The sequence below is a fragment of the Myodes glareolus genome, chromosome 18 (genome assembly GCF_982192425.1).
Source record: "Myodes glareolus chromosome 18, mMyoGla1.1, whole genome shotgun sequence".
NCBI classification, from domain to species: Eukaryota; Metazoa; Chordata; class Mammalia; order Rodentia; family Cricetidae; genus Myodes; species Myodes glareolus.
The window spans coordinates 3,254,001-3,261,023 of record NC_142043.1 but is presented as its reverse complement, the minus strand read 5'-3'; the positions used below and the strand labels follow the sequence as shown (position 1 = coordinate 3,261,023).

The window sequence follows — 7,023 nt, the reverse complement described above, 5'->3', positions numbered from 1 at the left end:
ATGCACATGCAGGTATTTGCACGCGTGTGCTTGTGCATGTGTTTGTGCAGTAGTGGAGGAGTTGAGGTTGATTTCAATTTCTCTTTTTCAGTTGCTCTTTATCTTTTAGTATTTATTTTACTTTTATCGTTTTATTTTTATTTTATTTATATTTCTACCACCTGTTTTTCAGTTTCTCTTTTGAGACAGTCTCTCTCACTGAGCCAAGAGGTCACCTGATTGGCTAGACTGACTAGCCAGTGAGTTCTAGGGATCCCGTTTCTGTCCCTGGCTGATAATATGCTGACCTTTGCATGGGAGTTGGAAATCCAAACTCAGGTTCTCATGCTTGCACAGCACACTCTTCACCCACAAAGCCATTTCTCCATCCCCTTACATTTTTATTAAAATATTTACATTTACATAATAAGAACTAATGAAAGACAAATCAAATTTAAAAAAGCAACTCGATGGAAATGAATAAGGAAAACCACAACACTTTCAGCAGCACTGGTGATGAGGAGAAATGTCTGGGAGTACATTTGAGCAGCAGCTCCTGATAGACCCTTATCAGGGAATGCAATAAATTACATTTGCTTTATTGACTGTGTGCTTGCATGCATAGGCAACAAGTGTGTGGAGGCCAGAGGACAACTTGCAGGAACTGGCTCTCTCTTTCCACCACCTGGCTCTGAAGAATGTGTCCTCAGACCCAGCAGCAAGTGACTTTATTCACCAAACCCAGTCATTAATTTAGAGTCTGTCATAAGCAGTCAGATACTAGTCCAGGGATCATGACCTCTTAAGTTTCAAATATTGCATAGTTAATATTCACTGAGTTAGCTAGAGAGTCATTTTCTGTTGAAAGGCGTTTCCTCTCCTCTTATGGGTCCTTTCCCTGCACTCTCCCCCACTTTGACTAAAAAAATGCATATATAACAAACCACAAGCTAAAATCTGCATGTGATGGGGTGGGAAGCTCAGTGGTTAAGAGCAGTTGCTGCTTCTGCAAAGGACATGGGATCCACTTCCCATCCCCACACAGTGGTTCAGAACAACCTCCAGCTTCAGTACCAGAGGAGTCTGACCTCTGCAGGTAGCAAGCACACCAATGGCGAATATACACACTTGTAGGCAAACCACACATCCACCTCCCAGAAAAACAAGTCATTAAAAGAATTCTCTAAAATCCACGAAGGACAGAATCTGTAGCATTTGTTTCTGAACCTGAGTTAAACAGCTTCAAACATCTTCCAGTTACCTCCACGCTCCCACAGATTACATTTCAATTTTCTTTACAACTGATTAATGTCCTACTGTGTACATAGTCCCCACTTTCATTCTCTACTCTGCAGCTGCTGGCCTTGGGTTCCATTTCTGAGCCTTTGTGAACAGAACAGCAGTGAACAAGGATATGAAGTCCTTTGGCAATATATAGAAAATTCTGTAAATCTGAGACAGCAAGGTCCAGTCCTCCTGTTCCTACCTCCTCAGTGCTGGGATTACAAGTGTGCAACATTATACTCAGTTTTAAAAATCTTTATGTGTGGGTGTGTTTTACTTGCATGTAGGTGCTGTGCCAGCACGGCAACTGTAGTTCTTCTGAGTGAGGGTCATTGGGATTAACACGCAACACAACATCAGGTTTTGTAGACAAGCCTTTATTCTACTTTCTCACACAGTATATACAGCCCTCAGTAGACCAAGCCAGCAAAAGCAGTAAACTCATCACCATAACTCACATGGCTTAGGGGTAAACATCCTTAGAAACATTGCTGAAAACAACATTGCTGCAAAACAGATCAAGTGGGGGTGCAAAGGCCTGTCCTCTAGGGACCCAGCAGTAGGTCTGTGGATTTTTGTACCTGGCTTTTTATGTTAATTCTAAAAATAAACTCAGGTCCTTACATTTGCATGGCAAGTATCTTACTGAGATTTCTCCAGCCCACTAAAGTTGTATTGTTTCTACATCCATCTTTTTAATAAAAAACTAGCACTAGGTTTAAAGAAAGTGTTTACTGACTCTATATTGAGAGCCCTAGTCCCTGCATTGTGTGCATGCTTGATGATTTGACTTCACTGGCATGTAAGGGCATCACGGGGGCCAGAGAGATGGCTCAGAGGTGAAGAGCACTGGTTGCTCTTTCAGAGTTCAAGTCCCAGCAACCACACAGTGGTTCACAACCATCTGTAATGAGATTTGGTGCTCTCGTCTGGCCTGCAGGCATATATGCAGACAGAACACTGTATTCATAATAAAAAATAAATCTCGAAACAAGACAAAATGCTTCATACCCTTGCATAAGATCCGAGTTTAGTTCCTTGTACCCATTCTGGATGTCTAACAAATGCTTGTAATTCCAGCTACAGTGGACTGGATGTCCATTCTTGGAAACCCTGGGCACACATGAGTGTGCAAACAAACCACCATGACATATCCACAGCTCCTTCCATCTTTTGACACCTTCTTTGAGAACACATGGGGTGGTGTACTCTGGGAGAGGACAGTTGGAAAAGTCTAACTTTTAGTAAGATCTAACTATGGTAAAATTGCAATTGTTAAGATAACTAAAATTTCCTACATTAAGAAAATAGGGCGAGATGACTCAGCCAGTAATATCACTGTGGCCAAGCCTGATGACTAGTCAGATTCCTGGGGTCCTGCAACTTGGACACACACACACTGGAAGATGGCGCTGGCAGTGGCAGCATGCTCCTGTTTACTAACACTCTGACGCCCCACATTGACAGTCCCTCCCTCACTGTCACCACAGCTAGGGCAAATTAAGCTGCTGATAGAAGCAGCAAAGGACTCCAGAATGGCTAGTCCAGGAATGAAGGTCCATCCCACGCGATTTCACTCAGAAAATCCATCTCACTGACTCACACAGCACCAACTCATTCGCAGTGCTAGGGTACTGAGTCCAGGACACTAAGCCACTGAATGGCTCCCCTAAGAAAGCCAATTTTCAAAGCAACATCACGAACAAACAGATCCGTAGTGCCAGCGTTTTAGCCAGGGATGCTTCTATGAGACACCACTACAGCTCCATGAGAACATTCCCCAGAAACATGCAGGGCTGGAGGACTCAGAGCTTACAGAGTGTCTGTGTCACCTAAGATCAGCTCGAGGGGATTTAATGCTCTCTTCTGAGCTCTGCAGGCAGCTGACACATGTGCACACACCCCCTCCCATGACATAACAAGCATAAAAAGTGGCAAAGTACAAAGGACCGAGTAAATTTTGTGCTGGAAAAAGACATTCTTTTTTCTTTTTTTTTTTTTTTTGCCATAGAAACAAATGACAAAGTACAATCACACCTGGACAGTTGAGAACTATGACAAAAATCTGGACATTTACAAAGTCAAATTTTACTGGCTCATTAATTACAAAAGTACTTAAAAATTACGTATAACTTAACAAAAAGTACCAAAAGAATTATGACTAAGAATCCGAAATCCACAGTATACTGACACAGCGGGTTTTATACTTCTTAGGTTTATGAGATTTGGGGACTCAGCTTCATTTCAGGGATTTGAACATGTTAACATTTCAAGAGTCCAAGTATTCATCCATTTAGAGAGTCTGGGTGTGTGGTGGAACCTATTGAAGACTTTCCCACACTGGGAATTCAAGGTAAAATGTTCCCCATACTGCTAAAAGTGATAGATTGTCTCTCCACTGTCTTTCCATGTATGCTATCAAGGATGTGCAAAAAACTTTTCCAGGTCAGTATTCATCTCCAGTTAAGTCCTCAGTGCTCAAAGGCTTCCCAACATGCTTTCAACTCATAGGCTCTGGCACACCAAACTGTGGCTCATCTAACCAGTGCAGACTCACTGCACTCACAGGCTCTTTTTGAGCATGAGCTTGAACGTGTGGCATTCTTCTTCTCATACTCAGCCTCTACCTCATACTGAAAGCTTTCCACCAATCGACTGTGTACATTCATGTGTCTTTGAAGACTCTTGGAGTATGAGAATGCCTTACCACATTCTTCACATTTATAGGGCTGCCCGTGTGTTCTCATGTGATTCTGAATGTAACTGGAACAACTGAAGGTTTTCCCACACTCCTTACATTCATACGGCTTTCCCCAGTGTGAGTGGTCAAATGGTTTCATAAGGAAGCACTATATTTAAAGGTTTTTCCACACTGCACACATTCATAAAGTTTCTCTTTGGCATGGCTTTTTTTTTCATGATTCCAAAGGGAATAGACACATAGATAAGCTTTCCCACACACCTCACACTTGTAAGGTCAGGCTCCACTGTGAGTCCCTAAGTGTCTTCTTGCACAATGCCCAGAAGTGAAGGTCTTCCCACACTGCTTACATTCATAGGGCTTCTCCCCAGAGTGAATCCTTTCATGTAGTATCAAGGAACAATAATTCTTGAACGTTTTCCTGCATTTTTTCTGTTGTATGAAGCCTTTTATGCAGATCGAGGGAACTGGAAGTCCAGAACATTCTCCCACAATCCTTACATTCAGGCATCTCTCTGGAGTGAATTATTATATGTCCCTGAAGGGTATCCGCATTAGGAAATATTTCCCCGCACAGCTTGCATTTATGCCTGTCTGCACTATGAGTTAGCATATGCCTTTCAGCACAGAAGCTTTCAGCACAGAAGCACTAAAGGCTTTCTCAAAATGCAGACATTTGTAAGGTTTCTCTCTACTGTGGATCTTTTTATGATTTTTAAGGGAGCTGGGACACATAAAGACTTTACCACATGTTCTACATTCACAGTATTTCTTTACATATTACTGATAGTCACATGGTCTGTTTTGAGGGTTGAATGTAACATGTCTCTTTAGGGACTGACTGATATGACACTCAGGAAGCTTTGGTTCAGGCATTTTCTTGTTTGTGATACCGACAGGATCTTGAGCCATGATTTCTCTACACTGGTCATTGTCTCTAAGTTCATGGTCTCTCTTTACCATTTGGATTCTGTAAGAATTAAGAAATATAATCCTAAGAGTTTGCTTAGTAACAATTTTATACTTATTAGTAGATATTAGATTTATACTGGGAACATTCACAAGGTATTTTAGGCATTTATGCCCCCAAAGTGTGGGCAGACAAGGAAGTCCTGGAGTAAATGTGTAAAGAGACAAAATCCTGAGAGAATGCACATTGCTGACATGGGCACAGCCATGTCTCAGACTAATGACAATGGTAAGGCCCTCCTCCAGGGCATGAAGCAGCAATGTCATGCTCACCTAGAGAAGTCAGGTTCCTGTAGGTTTCCTGCATCACATCTCTGTAGAGATTCTTCTGGAAAATGTCCAGTAAGGCCCACTCTTCCTTGGTAAAGTACACAGCCACATCCTCAAAGGTTATCGAATCCTGAAACATATGGGACTATGTTACCACAAACAAGGAGATCAGCAGTTGCTGGTATTTATTGTTCATTGATACTATGCTGAGAGGATAAGGCTTCAATCAGTTCCAGGACTTGGTAACAAGAACTATCATCTACACTTCTTCCCACACTGCAACTGTAATTTCACACAACAAACAGTGTTCTAGTTTGATTTCTGCTGCTGTGATGAAACACTCTGACCAAAAGCAACTTAGGTGAAGAAAGAATGTGTGATGGTTTGAATGCAAATGTCCCCACTGGTTCACATATTTCAATGCTTGGTTCTCAGTCAGTGGAACTTTTTAAGGAAGGATTTAGAGGTTTCACTGGGGTTGTGCTTTTTAAAGCCCATGCATGCCATTCTCAATGTGCTGTTTCCTGTGTGTGGATCAGATATAAGCTCTCAGCTACAACTCCAGTACTATGTCTGTTTGCCTGCCTGCCTGCCTGCCTGCCACCATGTTCCCTGCAATGATGGTCATGGACCCATCCTATGAAACTGTAAGCAAGCTCTTAATTAAATGTTTTCTTTTCTAAGTTGCCTTGGTTATAGTGTCCCTTCACAGCAACAGAAAAGTTAACTGAGGTAAGAGTTTACTTGGCTTATACTTCCAGGTTACAGTCCATCATCGAAGGTAACCAGGGCACAGACTCAAGTGGGAATTGAGGACAGAAACTACGGAGAAACACTGATAGCTCACATGCAGCTAGTTTTTTTTTTTAAAAAAATAAATATACAGCCCAGGACCATCTGTCCAGGCAATGTTGTTGCGACAGTGAACTGCATTGTACTATATCAATCTACTATCAAGACAATTTTGTTTATTTATTAAAAATGTCCACCTCCTCTCATTTTCCTCCCACTCCCCCCATTCCCTCTCCCCTTCCCTCAGAGCAGTCAGGGTTCCCTGCCCTGTGGAAAGTCCAAGGTCTCCCCTCCCCCATCCAGGTCAAGACAATTTTCTTAAAAGACCACGTCTGTCTGGTCTGGTCTTGGAAATCCTTCAACTGAGACTCCCTCTTAGATGACTCTAGGCTGGTCAAGTTGACAATTACAGCTAATTAGGATAGATAAACAGAAGGAGCAACCTTTCATTTGTAAGCGCAGACAATAGTGTGTATAACTCCAAACATTAAAAAAATTATTTGTAGCTGGGCAAGGTGGTGCACACCTTTAAATCCAGTCACAGCACTCCAGAGTCAGAAACAGGCAGGACCTCGTGAGTTCAAGGCCAGCCTGGACTACAGAGCGAGTTCCAGGACAGGCTCCAAAGCGCCACAGAGAAACCCTCAAAAATGTCAAAAAAACAAAAGACAGTTAAAATTAAAAATGAAAGTGATTAGAAAAAAAACCAACATGGGGATAAGAAAAATTAAAACCCAAAGATACATGGAGTGTTTAGTGTCTCTTTTATTGAGGTTTTTTTCCTCCCCCATGTGGTAATTTTGCTCCACTACCTACAGCTTCAATTTCCTCTGCTCTTAACCCCTTGTCATCAAGTGCAGTTTCTCAGGATGAAAACTTCCCTGCTTCACTTCATCTCTCACTGAAGTTGTTGTTGTTGTTGTGTGTGTTCTCATCCTCCATAGGAGAAATAACTCCTACATCAGGGTACAAGTCTCTGATACATTGTGCCCAAGAGACAGACCAGGAGACAACATGAGGTGACTTTC

At 42.1% G+C, this 7,023-nt stretch overlaps 1 pseudogene; it reads right to left on the bottom strand.

Annotated features, from left to right (window-relative positions):
* Positions 1–3,797: 3,797 nt before the first annotated feature.
* LOC148119045 (uncharacterized) lies at positions 3,798–4,876 on the bottom strand (annotated as a pseudogene).
* Positions 4,877–7,023: the final 2,147 nt, after the last annotated feature.